The sequence below is a fragment of the Bos mutus genome, chromosome 7 (genome assembly GCF_027580195.1).
Source record: "Bos mutus isolate GX-2022 chromosome 7, NWIPB_WYAK_1.1, whole genome shotgun sequence".
Taxonomy (NCBI): domain Eukaryota; kingdom Metazoa; phylum Chordata; class Mammalia; order Artiodactyla; family Bovidae; genus Bos; species Bos mutus.
Window position 1 is genome coordinate 43,718,105 of NC_091623.1, and position 22,158 is coordinate 43,740,262.

The 22,158-nt window shown below is 46.5% G+C and overlaps 1 non-coding gene across 1 annotated transcript; it reads left to right on the forward strand.

Moving 5' to 3' along the window:
• The first annotated feature begins 7,802 nt into the window (after positions 1-7,802).
• LOC138988734 (U6 spliceosomal RNA) lies at positions 7,803-7,910 on the forward strand. Its single transcript, XR_011464989.1, has one exon. It is a non-coding gene; the product is annotated as a U6 spliceosomal RNA (small nuclear RNA).
• The last annotated feature ends 14,248 nt before the right edge of the window (positions 7,911-22,158 follow it).

The window sequence follows — 22,158 nt, forward strand, 5'->3', positions numbered from 1 at the left end:
CCCTATGGTAATAGCAGCACTATTCACAATAGTGTAAAAGCTTCACTATGGTGAAGACATGGAAACAGTGTGAACAAAATAATGCCACTTGCAGCAACATGGATGCAACTAGACATTATCATCCTGAGTGAAATAAGTCAGGAAGAGAAAGACAAATACCGTATGGTATCACTTATATGTGAAATCTAAAATATGACACAAAGGAACCCATGTATGAAACAGAAACAGAGTCACAGACACAGAGAACTGACTAGTTAGTGGTTGCCAAGAGGATTGAATCAATATTGTTAAAATGGCCATACTACTGAAAGCAGTCTATAGATTCAGGGCATGTGTGCGCTCAGCCACTGTCCAACTCTTTGTGACCCCATGTAGCCTGCCAGGTTCCTCTGTTTGTGGGATTTGTCAGGCAAGAATACTGGAGTGGGTTACCATTTCATCTTCCAGGGGATATTCCCAATCCAGGGATTGAACCCATGTCTCTTATGCCTCCAGCACTGCAGACAGATTCTTTACCACTGAGTCATTGGGGAAGCCCAAAACTCCTATAAAAATACCCATGACATTTTTCACAGAGCTAGAACAAATAATCCTAAAATTTATATGGGACCACAAAAGACCTGGAATTGCCAAAGCAATCCTGAGAATAAAAGAGAAAAGAACAAAGCTGGAGGTATAACCCTCCCAGACTTCAGGGTATACCACAAAGCTACAGTAATCAAAACAGCATGGTAGAACAGACACATAGATCAATGGAACAGAATAAAAAGCCCAGAAATAAACTGACATACCAATGGCCAATTAGTCTAAAACAAAGGAGGCAAAAATATACAATGGAGAAGACAATCTCTTCAACAAGTGGTGCTGGGAAAACTGGACAGCTATATGTAAGAGAATGAGGTTACAACATTCTCTCATACCATATACAAAAATAAACTCAATGTTGTTTAAAGATCTAAATGCAAGACCTAAAACTGTAAAAACCATCTTTCTCATTCTCCATTGAAAATTCCAGTCTAAATGGGCCCAGGCCAAAAACTCTGGAGTTACCCATGACTTTTCTTTCTCTCACACTGCATTCAATCTGTCAGCAAATCTTTTCAGTGGCCCACAAGGATGCACACGATCTGTGCTCTCACCTCCCAACCCTCTTCTCCTCCAACTCTCCTCCACGCTCAACTTGCTGTAGACTCATGGGTCTCTTGGATGTTCCTTAAGACACAGTCCACCCTCAGGACCTTTGCACAGACTGTGCCCTCTGCCTGGTAAGCTCTTTCTCCAAATATCTGCCTTCTTCCCTTCTGAATGAACATTCATGCACATCACTCGTGTCTGAATCTTTGCAACCCCATGGATTGTAGCCCGCCAGTCTCCTCTGCCCATGGGATTTTCCCAGGAAGAATACTAGAGTGGGTTGCCATTTCCTTCTCCAGGGAATCTTTCTGACCCGGGGGTTGAACCCATGTCTTTGGCGTCTCCTGCATGGGTGGGCAGATTCTTTACCACCCGGGATAACCCCTTTCCTTCTGGTCTCTGCTTAAATGTCACTTCCTCAGAGAAGCCTGGTGGCTCAAATGCTAAAGGATCTACCTGCAATGCGAGAGATCTTGGTTTGATCCCTGGGTCGGGAAGATCCCCCAGAGAAGGAAATGGCAACCTACTCCAGTATTCTTGACTGGAAAATCTATGGACAGAGGAGCCTGGGGGACTATAGTCCATGGGATCGCAAAGAATCGGACACAACCAAGCAACTAACACTTTCACTTTCAGAGAGGCCTTTCTCTTTTCCTTATCTCACTAGATTGTTCCTCCATAGGAAACATATATCACATAAAATACCCACTTAAATTATGTGTTGCAGGCTTCCCTGTTAGCTCAGTAGTGAAGAATCCCACCTGCCAAGGCAGGAGACACGAGTTTGACCTCTGTTCTAGAAGATCCGACATGCCATGGCGTGGCTAAGCCCTTGCACCACAACTATTGAGCCTGTGCTCTAGAGCCCGGGAACTGCAACCACAGAAGCCTATGTGCCCTAGAGTCTGTGCTCTGCAACAAGAGAAGCCACTGCAATGGTAAGCTCATGCTCTGGAGAGTAGCCCCCACTCCCTGCAACTAGAGAAAAGCCTGCACAGCAATGAAGACCCTGCACAGACAAAATAAATAAAAAGTAAAATTATATAAAAAATTATGTGCTGCTAATCACATGCTTTTTTAAAAAAAAAAATAATATCCAGAGATCAGGAATGTGCTCTGTTTTATTCACTGTAGAACAACATCTGGTAGTCTCTGGGGACTTTTAAAAGTATTTCTTTACTTTTTAAAATTTACTGTATTTATTCTTATTGTTATTTTATTTATTTTTATGTTTTGGCTGTGCTGCAAAGGATATGGGATCTTAGTTCCCTGACCGTCGATCAAACCTGCTCCCCTTGCATTGGAAGTGCAGAGTCTTAACCACTGCACTGCTAGGGAAACCCCAAACTTGTTTGTTGAATAACCATGTGCTCTCTGCCAGCTGGGGCTGGGAAAGAGGCATGGAATGAAAAAGAATGTCTCCTTGCATGGAGTTCAGTCCTGTCCAGAGGGAGACAGTCACTAAACAGACCATTTCAAGAATAATTTTTCTGTGACTGAAGATGCATGGGAGCTATGGCTGCCTTGAGTATGATTTTTGAACTGAAGACAGAAGCTGGGGAAGCCCTCAGAGCTGAGACCTAAAGGATAAATAGAAGTTAGCTGAGCAGGTGAGAAGGAACAGAATTCTAGGCAGAAGGAACAGCATGTACACAGGCTTTGAAATGGGAGATGGCCTTGGTGAGTTTGATGAAAAATGGTCTCAAGTGACTGGTGTGTGGACTATGAGCAAGAAAGTGGTGAGTGATGAGTTGGAAAGGGCGGTTTGCTCCCTTATTCACCCAGAACTCCTGAACTGCTCTCATCTTGGCTCCAGAGCTCCCCAGGTCTTTGTCCCCTATTTTGTGTCCTAGGAGAGACTGCTAAGGACCACTCAAGCAGCGCTTTTGCCTTGTGACTTACAGATGGGTTCAACCAATGGGGAGCCACAGCAGGCATGGGAGGGAGGGAGGAGAGTGAGATCAGTGTATTTCTACCTCATCCCCTTTCCCGTGTAGTTTGTGCAGGCAGGCTGAGGCTCTTGGCCAAAGGTTCATGACCCCTGCCAGGCAGTCCTTTCCACATAGCCTGATCTGGTCCAAGTTGTAGTAACCACTTACTTCTTGGTTCCAGTCTCAGAATGGTTCCTGGTGACAACTGTATTATCCATTTGAAAATAGTGCTTTTATTAAACCCTTTTCAAATTACCCCATTTGATTACTCTGTTTCAGAACTCTCTTTTTTAAGACTGAGGTTAAATTCACACAATATAAAGTTATCCCTTATGATTATACAGTGGCAGTGATGAATAGATTCAAGGGATTAGATCTGGTAGTCAGAATGCCTGAAGAACTATGGACAGAGATTTGTAACACTCTACAGGAGACAGTGGCCAAAGCCATCCCCAAAAAAGAGAAACGCAAGAAGGCAAAGTGGTTGTCTGAGGAGGCCTTACAAACTGCTGAGAAAAGAAGAGAACTGAAAGGCAAGGGAGAAAGGGAAGATATAGCCAACTGAACAGAGTTCGAGAGGACAGCAAAGAGAGATTAAGAAGGCCTTCTAAAGTGAACAATGCAAATAAATAGAAGAAAATAAGAGAGTCGGAAGGCCTAGAGATCTCTTCAAGAAAACTGGAGTTAGCAAGGGAACATATCATGCAAGGATGGGCACGATAAAGGACTGAAATGGTAAGGACCTAACAGAAGCAGATAAGATTAAGAAGAGGTGGCAAGAATGCCCAGAAGAATTGTACAAAAAAGATTTTAATGACCCGGATAACCAGGATGGTGTGGTGACTCACCTAGAGCTGGACGTCATGGAGTGCGAAGTCAAGTGGGTCATAAGAAGCACTACTACAAAGAAAGCAAATATCAACAACCTCAGATATGTGGATGATACCACTCTAATGGCAGAAAGCGAAGAGGAACTAAAGATCCTCTTAAGGAGGGTGAAAGATGAGGGTGAAGAAGCTGGCTTAAAACTAAACATTCAAAAAACTAAGATCATGGCATCCAGTCCCATCACTTCATGGCAAACAGAAGGGGAAAAAGTGGAAACAGTGACAGATTTTGTTTTCTTGGGCTCCAAAACCACTGCAAGTGGTTACTGCAACCATGAAATTAAAAGACACTTCCTCCTTGGAAGAAAAGCTCTGACAAAGCTAGACAGTATATTAAAAAGCAGAGATATCACTTTGCCAACAAAGGTCTGTCTAGTCAAAGCAATGGTTTTCCAATAGTCATGTACAGATGTGAGAATTGGACCATAAAGAAAGCTGAGTGTCAAAGAACTGATGCTTTCAAATTGTGTTGCTGGAGAAGGCTCTTGAGAGTCTCTTGAACTGCAAGGAGATCAAACCAGTCAATCCTAAAGGAAATCAACCCTGAATATTCATTGGAAGGACTGATGCTGAAGCTGCAGCTCCAATACTTTGGCCACCTGATGCGAAGAGCTGACTCACGGGAAAAGACCCTGATGCTGGGAAAGACTGAGGGCAGGAGGAGAAGGGGGAGGAGGAGGATGAGATGGTTGGATGGCATCACTGACTCAATGAACATGAATTTGAGCAAACTCCAGGACATAATGCAGGACAGGAAAGCCTGGCATGCTGCAGCCTGTGGGTTCACAAGGAGCTGGACATGATTTAGCTAGTGAACAATAACAATAAAAATTAATCATTTAAAAATGTACAATTCAGTGGCCATAGTATATTCACAAATATTGTGTCACCCTCACTTCACTCTAGTTCCAAAATTTTTCATCACCCCAAAAAGGAGATCTTATATCCATCCCCTGCTTGGTATTGGCTCCTTATTGCCCCTCCATCAAGCCCCCGGTAACCACTAATCAGTTTTCTGTCTCTATGTATTTACCTATTCTTGGACATTTCATATAAGTGGAATCACACAGTGTATGGCCTTTCCTGTCTGGCTCCTTTCATTTGGCATAATTGTTTCAAGGTTCATCACACTGTCAATGAATAAATGCTTCTTTATTCTTTTTTAAAAAATTTATTTATTTTTAATTGAAGGATAATCATAATATTGTGTTGGTTTCTGCCATACATCAACATAGGTCTACATATGTCCCCTCCCTCTGGAGCCTCCTTCCTTCTTCCCACCGCATCCCACCCATCTTGGTTGTCACAGAGCCCTCGTTTGTGTTCCCTGAGTCATACAGCAAGTTCCCAGTGGCTATCTATTTTACATATGTTAGTGTATATGTTCCATGCTGCTCTCTCCATTTGTCCCACGCTCTCCTTCCTAGCTGAGTGATGCTCCATTGTACAGATACTGCATAGTTGTTTATCCATTCATCCACTGATGGACACGTGGATTGTTGCCACCTCCCGACTACCGTAAATAATGCTGCTATAAACATATATATTCATATGTCTGTGTGAGTCCCTGTTTTCAGTTCTTTTGGGCATATACTTAGGAGTGGAATTTGGTTCATATGGTAATTTTATTCCTCTAAAAAGGAACAACCAAACTTTTCCCATGGTAGTTGCACCATCTTCAGTCCATGAGGAAAGCTCTCTTCTTTTCATCTCTGCCCCTCAAAGCCTGCTGTGGGCTTCTGGAGCCCTTCCCCATACTGAGCCACTCTCCACCTTTACTCACTTCCAGGTGTCTTTCTGGTACCATCTCCCTAGTCCAATCACCGCCTCCACTTCCTCCCCTCCTACTCTGACCTCAATCTGTTGAGCCTGGCTGAGGACTCTGGTGACTTGGTAATCACACAGTCCTGACTCTTGTTAGTGTCTGGGCCTCTTGACCTCTGGCATAGGTGATGCTGCTTCTTACCTGGCTTCCTCCAACTTCCCGACGTGACCTATCTCCACGTCCAGCTCCATGCCTCTGCCTGTCCTCTTTCTAAATGCAGCTGTGATCAACACTTCTTCTTCCCATCCTCTTCTCAGTCCAACTTCTGGAATAATATCACTGACACATTACGTTGGCATCTACTGTCTTCCCAGTACAGGTGAGTCACAGACACACTGCTCGTGATAGTTCTAGCTGCCTCCTGGGTGTCTGCATGCATGGCCAAGAGGTCTTTTTCAGACTCAAGGTAAGTCAGGGTGTCTCAGCCTTGGCACTGCTGACATTTGGGGCCAGATTGTTCTCTGCTGTGGGGGACATCCTTTGCATCATAGGATGCTGAACAGCGTCCCTGGTCTCCACCCACTAGATTGTAGCACCTGTAGCACCTCCCACTCTGCAATCTGACAACCCAAAGTGTCTTCAGACGTTGCCAAATGTTCTCTGGGTGAACAATCTGTCCCAGTTGAGAACTGCTAGGATAGCCCAAATCAAACCTGAAACTTGTGCTGACACTTGTCCAGCCCATGCTCTGTACCAAGCATGGGGCACTGCAAACGCCGTCTCATCTCCTGGTCATCACCTGCATTTTATCTGTCCAGGGATGGAGTCCCACAGGGATCATGTAACTTGCCTGAGGTCGCACAGCCAGGAAGCCTACTCTCAGTGATTCCACATCCCCAGGCCTCTCAGCTTGCTCCTCCTTCCTTGTCTCCATCTCTCAGGGCAGAAAAGCTGGGCTGAAACCCTCTCCTCTCCTCCTCAGTCCCCTAGAAACCCACATCCCGTGAGGCACCAATGAGGACACCCACCAGTGACAGCCTGGAGGGGTGGGATGGGATGGGAATTGGGAGGGAGGCTCAGGAGGGAGGGACATACATGTACCTATGGTTGATTCATGCTGATTTATGGTGGAAACCAACACAATACTGTAAAGTGATTATCCTCCAATTAAAAGTAAAATTAAATTTAAAAAATTAAGCTCCAATGTGCTTTAGAACAAACCAACTGGGAATTTCCTAGTGGTCCAGGGGTTAGGACTCCACACTGTCGCTGCCAAGGGCTGGGGTTCAATCCCTGGTCAGGGAGCTAATATCTCACAAGCCACACAGCACAGCCAAAAAAAAAAATTAAGATTAAAAACAACAGCACCAATAACCAGGGCTTCCCTGGTGGCTCCCTGGCAAAGAATCTGCCTGCCAGTGCAGTAGACAAGTGTTTGATTCCTGATCCGGGAACATCCCACACACCATGGAGCAACTAAGCCTGTGCCACTCGACTACTGGGCCATACTCTGGAGCCCGGGAGCCAGAACTGCTGAAGCTGGAGCGCCTACAGCCTGTGCTCCACAACGGAGAAGACACCGCAATGAGAAGCCTGTATCAAACAGAGAGGAACCCCCGGACTGCAACTAGAGAAATACCTGTGAACCCAGCACAGCCAAAATAAATAAATAAACATTAAACAAAACAGAACAACCAATGGGGGCTTCTTCCCTGTTCCAGTACCATCTACGGCTCCCCACTGCTCACCAGGTCAACCCTCAGGCACTCAGACTGGACGACTCCAGCCTGCCTGTCTCTCACACCCCAAGGCCAGGGAAACCCACCTGCTCAGCCACCTCCTCGGCTGTCTCTGTGCTGGAGCCCCACGCCCTCTCCCGCACCTGTTGAAATCCAACCTCTCCCTGAAGTCCTGGCTCAGATGTCACATCCCTCACGTTGCCTCCTCTGGCCTCCCTTCTGCCTCCTCCTAGCAGCAAAGCTTCAATTATTTGTATATCCTCTCCTTCACCTCTAAACACTACTCCCTCCCACTCTCGCCACCTACTGAGAACTTCATGAAAATGACAGAGAAAGAAATCACCCAGTGCTCGCTTTGGCAGCACATATACTAAAAATTGGAACGATACAGAGAAGATTAGCATGGCCCCTGTGCAAGGATGACACGCAAATTCGTGAAGCATTCCATATTTTTAAATGTGTTTCTTATCAATTCCAAAAAAAAAAAATCACCCACATTTACCACTTGCTGGGGCAAGTGGGGCATCTTACATTTGTTCTAGAATTCTCTCCTTCAAGTTTTGAGCCCTCTGCCTCTTTCTGGAATTTGGGAAAGACCAGTGCCCTGATTTTTCCAAAACTCAAATTCAGGGATTTTCAGCCTCCTCCTCTGTCTTTATCTTAATCCAGACAGATGGTTTTGGATTCTGAAATTTCAGCCATTCACAATCACCTGTCACCATTTTTACCCTGACTAGGTCTTACCTTTCTATTACTTAATAGTTTTCTCTCAGTGCTTTTCCTTTCAAGCCTTATTTATTTCAAGCAAAATTCATATTGCTGTTATTACACTCACGAGACTGGGGATTTAATGTTCAGGCCAAGTGTATTTTTTCTTCTACATATGAAGACAAATCTCTCATTTAATATAAATATATAAAATAGAAAATGAATAGAAAATGTTCCTCTGTGTGACATATAAAATTACCAGGCTTGAGTTCAGGTTCTTTTTCAGCATGAGCCACCTGTTCTCCTTGCTTGGCCCTGCAACAAACCTTTCTCTGCCTAAAATAAAATAAAATAAAATAAAATAAAATAAAATAAAATAAAATAAAATAAAATAAATATAAGACTAGTAGACTGAATAGCTAAGGATACTTGTATCATGCTTTGGAAACCAGAGTATTTTCTGTAAGGTTCAGACTTGTAAAAATTCATTCATTCATTCATTCACTGAAAGTGTATCCTTTTCCTAGTTTGATTTAAGTATATTGACAAAGAAAACTTGTGTATATTCAGGATATTCAATGTGATTTGATATTTATTCTCATTATTCAGATTTTAGCTGGAAAACTGATACCTAACCTCATATAGTATAACCTTTTCTACCTCATGGCAAAACCCTGTGTTATATCCCTTTACTGGTGGAAATATCTGTATCTATTTTCCCCACTTGAATCTTAGTTCCATGAGGACAGATATTAGGTCTGTTTTTATTTTCTGCCATATTCCCAGCTCTAAAACAATGCTTAGAACACAGTGGGTACTTCACCGTTGTATGGACTAATTCTGAGCCAATGGCTGCTCAGCTCAGCACTGGCTAGTCTTGAGGGGGGAGGCGCACTCTTAGGAAGACCCTATTCTCAAGGAGAGACAGAGCCAAGCTAAAGCGGGACTTGCAGTGGACTGGGTAGGGAAGTCTTAGCTATCTCTGAACCAGGACATGGAATTAGCAAACAGGATGTGCTGGTGAGGGAGAAGGCTGGAAGCTTCCCGGTGGTTAATAATAGCAGTCAGCCCTTACATAGTACTTCAGTTCAGTTCAGTTCAGTCACTCAGTCATGTCCAACTCTTTGCGACCCCATGAACTGCAGCATGCTAGGCCTCCCTGTCCATCACCAACTCCCAGAGTTCACTCAAATTCATGTCCATCAAGTTGGTGATGCGATCCAGCCATCTCATCTTCTGTCATCCCCTTCTCCTCCTGCCCCCAATCCCTCCCAGCATCAGAGTCTTTTCCAATGAGTCAACTCTTCACATGAGGTGGCCAAAGTATTGGAGTTTCAGCTTTAGCATCAGTCCTTCCAAAGAACACCCAGGACTGATCTCCTTTAGAATGGACTGGTTGGATCGCCTTGCAGTCCAAAGGAAAACCAAAGTGCTCCTTACACCTTGAAACAGGGTTTCTCAACCCGGGCCTTGTTGACTTTCTCTGCTGTGAGAGCCTCTCCGGTGTGGGCATCGTAGGGTGTTTAGCAGCATCCCTGGCCTCTACCCACAAGATGCCAGTAGTACCCCAGCTCCCAGATGTGATGATCAAATGTATCTCCAGACATTACCAAAGGTGTCTAGGGAGCAGGGATGGGGGGTGGGGGTGGGCGGCAGAATTGCCTTAGGTGAGAACAGCTTCCCTAAAGCATTCTGACAACCTTCTGAGGTGGACATATAGTAAGTGAAGAAGCATTTGAACTCTCTACCTTCAGAGTTCACAGTCTACCACTGTGCTATACAGCTTTGCATTTGACCTTGATCCCTGGCTCTGTCTTCTGAGAGTCCAGCACTGCTCTGGGCCTGCTCCATCTCTTGGCCCTTCGATCAGGCTAACCAGACCTCCTGCCTCATCAGCCCCCTGAGCCGGGACTGGCTCACCTGCCCCTCATTAAGTCTGTAACTGCATCCAGAACTTATTTTTTTTGATAAATCAAAAGGCTTCGGAATGGTGGTCCTCTGGGGAGGAAATCTGGACATCTTTGCCCTTTCTTCAATTTCTTTATGGTTTACTATAGTTTTAACTCTGGAGCTCATTAAGAGGGGACCATTATTTTCTCATAGCTTCAGGCTTCTCTGTTTGACCTGGCCCTTGCCTGAATCTGGACAGTCTTGAGGGGAGATGTCTCCCCTCAAGCCTGCAGCCTGTACTTCAGGTTCCCTAGATGGCCTTGAAATAAGAGCTTGGACCTTTGCTCTCCGGGGTTTTTTCTCCCCCCTTTGACAGATAGTTTTGGGGATCCAGTATGTGCAAGGTCATTTGCTTTGCTCTGGGGAGACCATGGGGAGCTGGAGGCCAGCTGTGAGTCCTCCTACCTGCCTGCCCTCTTTCCCAAATCAGACCAGGCAATGGTATGTGCCTCATGTCTGGAGGCTGCCTGACTCTATCCAGGCTCTTCTGGAGCAGGTGAGCTGGCCAAGGACAATATCCTAGCTGGAGGAATCGAGGTGGCTAGCAGGAGATGGGTGGAGTGGGAGGAGTAGAAAAAGAGTCTGTGGTGCCTGTTGAATCTGGAAATCTTCCTGGTTGCAGAGCCCCAGGCGGGTGGGTTGGACCCGAGATCCAGAGGGAGCAGGAGAGCTAGCTCCCAAGGGCTGTTGGAGTTTGAGGATTTCTGGGGATCCCAGAGGAGGCTCCTGGGGGCCTGCTGGTGCTGGCTTACGGACCCCTGTTCCAGCTTGGGAGCAGGCCCTGGATTAGGGGCCATGAGGGGTGCTGGTATGGGAGGTGGGTCCTAGAGAGTGGTCCAGAGGGGGATAAAGGCGCCAAAGGCAGTCAGGACAGCAGGAAGCCTGATGGTTTGGGGCCTCTGGGTATCTTAAGTCTGTCTCTTCACCTGTCTCTATCTCAGCATCTTGTTCTCCATCTTTCCACCTGTCACTCTCTCTCACTGAGGCCTCCGGTGTCTTTCCCTTTCTGCTCCTGTCCACACCTCCATGTCTCCACGTCTCTCATTTTCTCCCGTCTCTGGGGGCCGCGCCTCAGTCCCCGCCCAGAGGCTGTTGAGATCGGGGGCGTGCCCGGGGCGGGCCACCCGTCCCGGCCGGCCGGCGGGGCGGCTTAAAGGGCTGGGTTGTCTGACTGTGCGGTCAGAGCCGAGGTTGCGGTTCAGGCAGATCTGCATCGAGGGCTGGAGGCCGAGACCCGCAGGGTGAGTGCGTGTGGGGAAGGGCGGGCTGTAACCTAAGAGGGGCGGCAGCCCAGCGCGGTAACCCGAGGTGCACCAGCTCTCGGGCTGGTACCACGGGTGCGAGCGGCTGAGCGCGGCGGCTGACGTGGGCACCGCGGGCCCCAGGGATCCCCAGGACCCAAGAGGGGACTGCCTGTAAGGGACTCTGGGGTGTGTGTGTGTGTGTGTGTGTGTGTGTGTGTGTGTATTCCCGACCGTATCTCCGACCGTCTGTGCATCTGTGCGAAGTTTCTCCTGTTGCAAGCCTAGGAGTCCTGGATACATGCTTCTCTCCGGGTTTCCATGCAGACCCAAATCTTAAGAAGGCACAGGCTCCTCATCAGGTCATTGTAGACGCATCCAAGCCCAGCCCTATGACGCCTCCTTAAGACTGATCGGGGTCACTGGGATTTCACTTCACCTTGTCTTAAAGGGAAGCCTGCATGCCGCTGGTGAACTTTTAGGCTTGTGGTTCCGCCTGGGTCACACACCTCGCAGGCATAGAGCCTCCAAGAGCCCCTCTATGAAAAGAGGATGCCTGCCTAGGTCCCCACAGTTGGCTGTGAGGATTGTGTGAGGTCCTGCTGTTGTTCCCAGCTGACGTCTGTCGTATAATAAGGAAATTATGTTGCCTTGTGTCCCAGGGGTCAGAACTGGCCCGCTTGGACCACAGGGTGGCTAGCCAGCTGGGAGCACCACAAGGCAACTGAGGCCCGTCAGCTGATAAGTCTCAGGCTGGAGGTAGGAGGGAAACAGCTGGGGAGCTGGGATTTGAACAAACCAGCCCTGGCTGACCCCAAAATCCTGGGTACTTTCCGATGGCTGCCGCCTCTCGGTATAGCCCAGCTTGGGTTTCGGAGCAGTAACATTAGATCCAGACTAGTGTCCCGCCGTGACCTGAGTTTGTATCTGCAGAGGTGCTTGGATGACTCTGGGGACATTCAGAGACTGGGACCTCATTTCTCCTCCCTGGTAAGACATGGGCATGATTCTTTAAATCCTCGAATGGCAGGGCAACAATAATGAATGTGATGGCAGTACCAACCTCCATGAGAGATACCTTAGATCAAGGACTTCTTGTCCTTGATCAAGCACTGAGCTGAGCCGATTAAAAATCGTGGAAATGTCATCTCAGCCCCAGGAAGTGGGTAATACGGTCCCTGTCTTTTGGATGAGGAAACAGGCTCCAGGAGGTGTACGGACACTCCCCTGAGGCAGAGCTTCATGGAGTCCTTTTCGAGGTGCACATCCAAATGTGGTTACTCTGGATGGACAAAGACAACTGCAGCCCTGGAATGAGCTAGATTACCGGTGTCTTTTAAGCTTCTTTTTCTGTCAGGATTTCCTGTGGGCCAAAGTAACTGCAAGCAAATGCCTACAATATGCCCAAAGCTGTGTTGAGACTCCCCGACTTCACACCCTGAACTGCCAACTTGGCCCTGCCCTTGAAACTGCTCCCCTGAATCTCTTTCTCAGAAGCCCAGAAATTTGGGGGTAGGCCCCCTTCTGGCTCATACCATCTGGGGCTTGGCACTTTAGAAAAGTAAGAGTTGCACCTGGGACAGCCCTTTGGCATAGATGGGGGTCACAGGGGCAGACTGTCTTGAATACAGGCTGCGAGACGGGATGGAGAGCAGGGCTGGGATGTGAGGTATTGGGGCCAGTCAGTGTTGGGTACTTGTTTGTCAGGCCACTTTGTGGGTGGAGGCAGAGGTAGGATGCGTAGTAGCTGTGGCTCAAGGAGAGGTAGACATATGGTTTCTGGTGGGTCAGTGTTCACATTGCTGCATTCCTTCTCAGGAGGCCACACGCCTTGAATGATGAGTCCACGTTTGCAGGCTGGGCTAACCTGACAAACCAGCGCTCCATGGGTGTGGGCTGGCTTTGGAGCCAGTCGCTGGCATCTCCATCTTCAGATAATGACCGCCCAAGTAGGGTGGGCGGGGTCACCTCTGCCACGGCAGGTCTGCTGAAGGCCTTTCTTGGCTTCTGGAATGAGATTGGGGGCTGGTGCAGAGAGGAACCGGCGTGCCAACATCCCACATGGTCTTGAGAGTGCCAGCTTTGAATTTCTCTCACTTCCATAAAATGCTAATAGAAATAGGAATAATGGCTGAAATTTTGCATGCTATGTGCCAAGCCTTATCTCACTGAAGTGTTCCAAACATCCTTGAGGGGGAGGTCCTGTTATTATTAACCCATTTTACAGATTGGAAAATGGAAGCTGAGGATGGGGACTGGGCCCACTCCAGGCTGCTTACTTGGGGAGGGGCAGATCTGTGATTTGAATCCAAAATGCATTTTGAAGGATAATGCAACCCCCTAACACCTCTTCATTTTATTTTTAATTTTTTTTAATTGAAGTACAGTATATATACCGGAAAGTGCACATTCTAGAACTGGTGTTTCCTCACAGTGAAACATGTCACCAGCACCATATTAAGAAAAGGAATAGCTGCCTGCATCCCCAAATATACTTCTCTGCTTTTTTTGTATTCTTTTTGATTATGGTTTATCATAGGATATTGAATATAGTTCACTGTGCTATCAATTAATTAATTTTTCTTAAAAAAGAGAATTATAATTTTTTTTTAATTTAACTTTATTTCTTTTTAAATGGAGGATAATTGCTTTACAATGTTGTGTTGCTTTCTGCGATACATCATCATGAATCAGCCAGAGGTATACATATGTCCCTTCCATCTTGAACCTCCCTCCCACCTCGCACCCCATCCCTACCATCTAGGTTGTCACAGAGCACCAGGCTGAACACCCTGTTATACAGCAATTTCCCATTAGCTCTCTGTTTTACATTTGGTAATGTATGTATTTCAATGCTCCCCTCCCAATTCTAGACTTTACCTTTTAGAGCAGTGTTAGGTTTAAAGAAAAATTACCCAGAAAGTACAGAGCTCCAACACCTGCCCCCCACAACTCCCTTGTTATTAACACCTCTCATCAGCATGGTGCATTTGTTACAATTTATGAACCAATATAGAACATTATAACTAATCAAAATCCACAGTTTAAAGTAGAGTTCATTATTAGGGTTGTACAATTCACTAATTTTCACAGTTAAAACAATTTTGAGTGGTTAATATGTGCTCAGTTCAGTTCAGTTGCTCAGTCATGTCTGACTCTTTGCAACACCATGGACTGCAGCACACCAGGCCTCCCTGTCCATCACCAAATCCTGGAGTTTACCCAAATTCATGTTCATTGAGTTCATTGAGTCGGTGATGCCACCCAACCATCTCATCCTCTGTCGTCCCCTTTTCCTTCCACCTTCAATCTTTCCCAGCATCAGGGTCTTTTCAAATGAGTCAGTTTTTCGCATCAGGTGACCAAAGTATTGGTGTTTCAGCTTCAGCATCAGTCCTTCCAATAAATATTCAGGACTGATCTCCTTTAGGATGGACTGGTTGGATCTCCTTGAAGTCCAAGGGACTCTCAAGAGTCTTCTCCAACACCACAGTTCAAAAGTGTCAATTCTTTAGTGCTCAGCTTTCTTTATAGTCCAACTCTCACATCTGTACATGACTACTGGAAAAATCATAGCTTTGACTAGAAGTACCTTTTTTGGTAAATTTATTTCTCTGCTTTTTAATATGCTGTCTAGGTTGGTCACAACTTTTCTTCCAAGGAACAAGCATCTTTTAATTTCATGGCTGCAGTCACCATCTGCAGTGATTTAGAAGCCCAAAAAGATAAAGTCTGTCATTGTTTCCATTGTTTTCCCATCCATTTGCCATGAAGTGATGGGACCGGATGCCATGATCTTAGTTTTCTGAAAGCTGAGTTTTAATCCAACTTTTTCACTCTCCTCTTTCACTTTCATCAAGAGGTTCTTAAGTTCTTCACGTTCGGCCATAAGGGTGGCGTCATCTGCATATCTGAGGTTATTGATATTTCTCCCGGCAATCTTGATTCCAGCTTGTGCTTCCTCCAGCCCAGCGTTTCTCATGATGTACTCTGCATATAAGTTAAATAAGCAGGGTGACAATATACAGCCTTGACGTACCCCTTTCACGATTTGGAACCAGTCTGTTGTTCCGTGTCCAGTTCTAACTGTTGCTTCCTGACCTGCACACAGGTTTCTCAAGAGGCAGGTCAGGTGGTCTGGTGTTCCCATCTCTTTTAGAATTTTCCACAGTTTGTTGTGATCCACACAGTCAAAGGCTTTGGCGTAAAGCCTCTGAATAAAGCAGAAGTAGATGTTGGCTTCTATTACTGCTACTTCGGAGAAGGCAATGGCAACCCACTCAGGTACTCTTGCCTGGCAAATCCCATGGACGGAGGGGCCTGGTGGGCTGCATGCAGTCCATGGGGTCATATGGAGTCACATGGAGTCGGACATGACTGAGCGACTTCACTTTCACTTTTCACTTTTATGCATTGGAGAAGGAAGTGGCAACCCACTCCAGTGTTCTTGCCTGGAGAATCCCAGGGATGGGGGAGCCTGGTGGGCTGTCGTCTCTGGGGTTGCACAGAGTCGGACACAACTGAAGTGACTTAGCAACTGCTACTTCAATATGTGCTCATATTGAAGCACATGTTGTATATAGTGTATATAATAGTGTAGGGTATAGAAAGTCAGAAAGTCCCCCAAGGTTGGAGAGGGAAAGGTGAGTCTCTCTTCTAGTCCTGCTCCAAGTTTCTCCAGTTTCCTTCCAGAGGCAGCCACCAGGATAAATTTCCCATGGGTCCTCAAACTTTGTATTGCACTTAAAAAATTGAGGCAAAATTAATCTAATATAAAATAACTAAAAATACTTTTGTGTTTAGTTATGCATTTATTTGGCTGTGCTGGGTCTTAGTTGCTGGACACAGGATCTTCGAGCTTCATTGCAACATGCAGGATGTTTTAGCTGCAGCATATGGAATCTAGTTCCCAAACTGGGGATCGAACCTGGGGCCCCTAGCATTGGGACCTGGGAATCTTAGCCATTGGACCACCAGGGATGTCCCTAAAATAATTATTTTAAAGGGAACAATCCAGTGACATTTAGTATCAATACATTCACAACGTTGTGCAATCATTACATGTATCTATTTCCAAAACATTTTCATCAGCCTGAAAGGAGATCCCATACCTATTAGCAGTCACTTCCCCTTCCCCACCCTCAGCCCCTGGCAACCACAAATCTGCTTTCTGTCTCTATGGATTTACCTACTCTGAATATCTCATATAAATCGGATTATACAATACATGGGCTTTTGTGTCTTGCTTCTTTCACTCAGCATGATATTTCTGAGGTTCATCCATGTTGTAGCATGTGTCAATGCTTCATTCCTTTATGTGGCTGAATAATATTCCACTGCAATGGCACCCCACTCCAGTACTCTTGCCTGAAAAATCCCATGGATGGAGGAGCCTGGTGGACTGCAGTCCATGGGGTCGCTAAGAGTCGGACACGACTGAGCGACTTCACTTTCCCTTTTCACTTTCATGCATTGGAGAAAGAAATGGCAAACCACTCTAGTGTTCTTGCCTGGAGAATCCCAGGGACGGGGGAGCCTGGTGGGCTGCCGTCCGTGGGGTCGCACAGAGTCGGACGTGATTGAAGTGACTTAGCAGCAGTAGTATAGATACACCATGTGATATTTATCCACCATCAATTGATGGACATTTGGGTTGCTCCCATCTTTTGGTGGTTGTGAACAGTGTTGCTATGAATATTTGTACACAAGTATCTAAGTCACTGTTTTCAATTCTTTTGGCTATACACCTCAGGCTTCCCTGATAGCTCAGTTGGTAAAGAATCTGCCTGCAATGCCGGAGACCCTGGTTCGATTCCTGGGTTGGGAAGCTCTGCTGGAGAAGGGATTGGCTACCCACTCCAGTATTCTTGGGCTTCCCCTGTGGCTCAGCTGGTAAAGAATCTACCTGCAGTGCAGGAGACCTGGGTTCAAATCCTGGGTTGGGAAGATCCCCTGAAGAAGGGAAAGGCTACCCACTTCAGTATTCTGGCCTGGAGAATTCCATGGATTCTATAGTCCATGGGGTCACAAAGAGTCAGACACAACTGAATGACTTTCACTTCACTAGGAGTGGAGGGTCATCGGGTGATTCTGTATTTAACTTTTTGTGAGACCACAGAACTGTTTCCTACAGCAGTTGCAGCACCTCAAAACTTTTTGTAGCACCTTCTTTTGGGGGAGGGGCATTAGACTGAAGTGCTCTTGTTTGAGGAACCCAGCTGAAAAAAGTAAAGGAACTCCTCACTGCACCCATTTATTGAGCTCTTCCCATTAGCATCAGATGGACCTCTTTCTTTTATTCCCATTATGTGGATGAGAAAATTGAGGCTCCCAGGGTGAGAACCAGTTAGGGACCCACAGCATGTGTGTTTTCTTCTGCAAGGAGTAGAGCTGATGTCTGCTCTGGGAAAGACTGCAGCCTGTTCCTGGCCTGGGGGATGATGAGGTGGGGAACAGGGTTTCTCTGGTCCTCCCTTTCCAGCAACCCACATGGAGCAGGGACCTCTTTCCCAGAGATCATGCTTTATCTTGTTCCAATTTCTTCCCATTTCAATTCAGGAAGACATTTCGTTGGTTGGGATATCAGCTGGGATTTTCCTGGGTGGAGGAGGGGGCTTTTGCTGCAACTCCACTAAAGAACCCCTCAATTACCTCTGAGGGTTACTAGAAAAATGAAAGACATGCCTGACTGTGAAAGCCGCCGCATACAGCAGGTACTCAACAATTCTGTCAAGAACAAAGGAGGGGAGGTGGATGATTGCAGTAAAATGAACCGTTAGGGGCAGGGCTGGGCCTGGAGGATGAGGGGAAGTCAGCATGGGCAGAGCTGGGGGAAAGACATGCCAGGTGGAGGCAACAGCATGTGCAAAGGCTCAGAGGTAGGAATGAACTTGGCCTGTGGCTGCAGTGGCCAGAGTTGAGTGAGTCACGGGGGAAGTGGTGGGAGACACAATTGGAGGGGGTCAGTAGGGACAGGCTATACAGGGCATTGGGATCCATGGAATTAGCCTGAATTGTTTTCAGAGTAAAATAGGGGGACCATAGGAGGAAGGGGAAAGTCATGTCTGATTTAATTTTAGAAAGAGCCTTCTGGCTGCTGTGTGGAGAATAGACTGCTGGCAGACAAGGATGGAGCTCAGGGGACCAATGGGAGGAGGCTACCACAGTGGTGACATAGGTTGGAAAGATGCTGACGGAGAAAAATGAATGGAAGTGAAGGATGTTTAGGATGGAGCTGACAACAGATTGGATGGAGGAAGAAGGAGGGAGGTAGGAGGTGAGATGAATCTGAGGGTCTGGGGGGTACCTTTGGGGGAATATCCAGGAGTTGGCTGGCCCTACTGCGGGGCACTGAGACAAGGGAGGGACCTCAGAGATGGGTCTTGGCAGCCAGGGGAGGGGTTGAGTCTCAGGAGGCATGCAGAGAAGGTGAGGAGAGGACCACCCAGTCCCAAGCTCTAAGGAGCACCAGCATTTACAAACCAAGTGAGGAAAGCAGGGGCCAGGTCCAAAACAGACTGACAAAGGGGATCTTTGTGGCTGAGGTGGAGAATGGGCAGGGTTCACCTCCCAAAGGGCTTTGGATGCCAGGGTTGGGGAGTGGGGAGCCATGGACAGAGTTAGACCAAGGGCATGACAAGCCTTTAGAACGGTTGTGTGTATGGTGGCTTGGATGGGAGGCAGACTGTTGGATGTGGCCCAGGTGGCCTGTTTATATATATATATATATATATATATATATATATATATATATATATATATATAACATTTTATTGAAATATAGTTACTTTAAGGCTTCCCAGGTGGCACAGTGGTAAAGAATCTGCATGCCAAGCAGAAGATGCAAGAGATGAGGGTTTGATCCCTGGGTGGCGAAGATTCTGCTGGAGAAGGAACTGGCAACCCACCCCAGTATTCTTGCCTGGAAAATCCTATGGACAGAGGAGTCTGGTGGGCTACAGTCCACGGTGTTGCAGAGAGTTGGACACGACTTAGTGACTAAACCACCACCATAGTTACTTTACAATGTTGCATTTGCTTCTGCTGTACAGCAAAGTGAATCAGCTATATTGATACATATATGTAGATCCACTCTTTTTAAAATTCTTTTCCCATATAGGTCATTATAGAGCACTGAGTAGAGTTCCCTGTGATATACAGTAGGTCCTTCTAAGTTATCGATTTTATATGTAATAGTGTGTATGCTGCTGCTGCTAAGTCGCTTCAGTTGTGTCCGACTCTATGTGACCCCATAGACCGGCAGCCCAACAGGCTCGGCCGTCCCTGGGATTCTCCAGGCAAGAATACTGGAGTGGGTTGCCATTTCCTTCTCCAATGCATGAAAGTGAAAAGTGAAAGTGAAGTCGCTCAGTCGTGTCCGACTCTTAGCGACCCCATGGACTGCAGCCTACCAGGCTCCTCCATCCATGGGATTTTCCAGGCAAGAGTACTGGAGTGGGGTGCCATCGCCTTCTCCGAATAGTGTGTATATGTCAATTCTAATCTTTCAATTTATCCCACCCCCCTTCCCTCTGGTGTCCATCGTTGTTCTTGTTCAATCATGATGTCGTATCTGACTCTTTGTGACCTCATAGACAGTAGCATGCTAGGCTTCCCTGTCTTTCACTATCTCCTGGAATTTGCTCAGACTCATGTCCATTGAGTCGGTGATGCCATCCAACCATCTCATCCACTGTCGCTCCCTGCTCTTCCTGCCCTCAATCTTTCTCAGCATCAGAGTTTTTTCTAATGAGTTGGCTCTTCACACCAAGTTGCCAAAGTATTGGAGTATAGTACTGGAGCTTCAGCTGATGTCCATAGGTGAATATATTGAATCCACACCCCACCCCCAGGAGTCTTGGACCTGCCAGTATGGTGACCTGGACCCCAGCATTCCACTCAAGACTACACACAGGAGTGGTCAAACCTGATGGACTCAGAGATCATCTCTTACAGCCACCCCCATTTCCAGATGGGGGAACTTGGGGTGACAGTTAAAGCCAGGCAGTGGAAGAGTCAGGATTAGAACCCAGCTGCTTACAGTGTGTGTGTGTGTGTGTGTGTGTGTGTGTGTGTGTGTGTGTGTGTGTGTGTGTGTGTGTGTGTGTGTGTGTGTGTGGCACGCACTTGTTTAGTAAGAAAGCCCCCTTTGTCCCCCTAGGTTCCACTTTTCAATCTGGCCTTTGTGAAAGCCTCTCAGATATTCCTCCTCTGAAAGGCCTTCCTGGACCACTGCTGGACATGACTGAAGCAACTTAGCATGCATGTACTCAACCACTAGCTGGCTTCCTGGTATCGCTGGGAAAAATCATTAGCCAGTGAAATCAGTAAAGAAATAAATACCCATGGCTACTTCCTGCAGAGCAAGTCATGGGAGTCGTCCATGGGAGAGGTGGCCCACAGTAGTGGCCCTAATTTAGAGCTTGTGCCTGGGACTTGTGATTTGGAGCTCTCTGTGTTTCATTAGGGAGGGTTGCTTACTCCCCACCCTTTCCTCTTTCCCTTCTTCTCTACCTCCTCAGCCTTCCAGAGGACATATTGCCTACATCAGTCTGTCTGTATTTTTAAAAGAAAAAATTTTTGATGCTGACCATTTTTAAAGTCTTTATTGAATTTGTTACAAAATTGCATGCATGTGTGCATGCTCAATTGTGTCTGACTCTTTGCGACCCTTTGGACTGTAGCCCACCAGGCTCCTCTGTCCATGGGATTTTCCAGGCAAAAATATTTGAGCGGGTTGCCATGCCCTCCTCCAGGGGATCTTCCCAACACAGGGATCAAACCCGCATCTCCTGTGTCTTCTGCATTACAGGCAGATTCTTTATCTGCCGAGCCATTGGGGAAGCCCCTGTTACAACATTGCTTCTGTTTCAAGTTTTGGCTTTTTGACTATGAGGCATGTGAGATCTTAGGCCCCTGACCAGGGATTGAACCCGCACCCCTGTGTTGGAAGACAAAGTCTTAACCACTGGACTGCCAGGGAAGTCCTTGTCTGTATTTTTGAAAGGAATTTTAATTGTGGTAAAATACACAAAACATTTACCATCTTAATCATTTTAAGTGTATAGTTCAGTGGTATTAAGTACATTCACATCGTGGTGAAATCGTCATCACCAACCATCTCCTGAATTTTACATCTTCCCTAGTTAAAACCCTGGATCTGTTAAACACTAAATTCCTGTTCCCTCCCCCAGGCTCTGGTAACTATCATCCTACTTTCTGTGTCTATGAATTTGACTCCTCCAGGGACCTCATTTGAGGATATCATACATTATTTGCCCTCCTGTGTCTTGCTTATTTCCTTTAGCATAATGTCATCAAGGTTCATTGATGTTATAGCATGTGTGACAATTTCCTTCCTTTTAAAGGCTGCATAATATTCTACTGTGAGGTTTCCAGGTGGTGCTAGAGGTAAAGAACCTGCCTGCTAGTGCAGGAGACATAAATGATTAAGGTTTGATCCCTGGGTTGGGAAGATCCTCTGGAGAAGGGCATGGCAACCCACTCCAGTATTCTTGCCTGGAGAATTCCATGGACAGAGGAGCCTGGCGGGCTACGGTCCATGGAGTCACAAAGAGTGGGACATGACTAAAGAGATAGCACACACACATGCAATATTCCACTGTATGAATGGATCACATTAAAAAACAGTTTATTTTGTGTTTGGGTGTAGCCAATTAACAATGTTGTGACAGTTTTAGGTGAACAGGGAAGGGATTCAGTCATACATACAGTGTAGCCCTTCTCTCCCAACTCCCCTCCCATCCAGGGTGCCACATAACATTATGAGCAGAGTTCCATGTA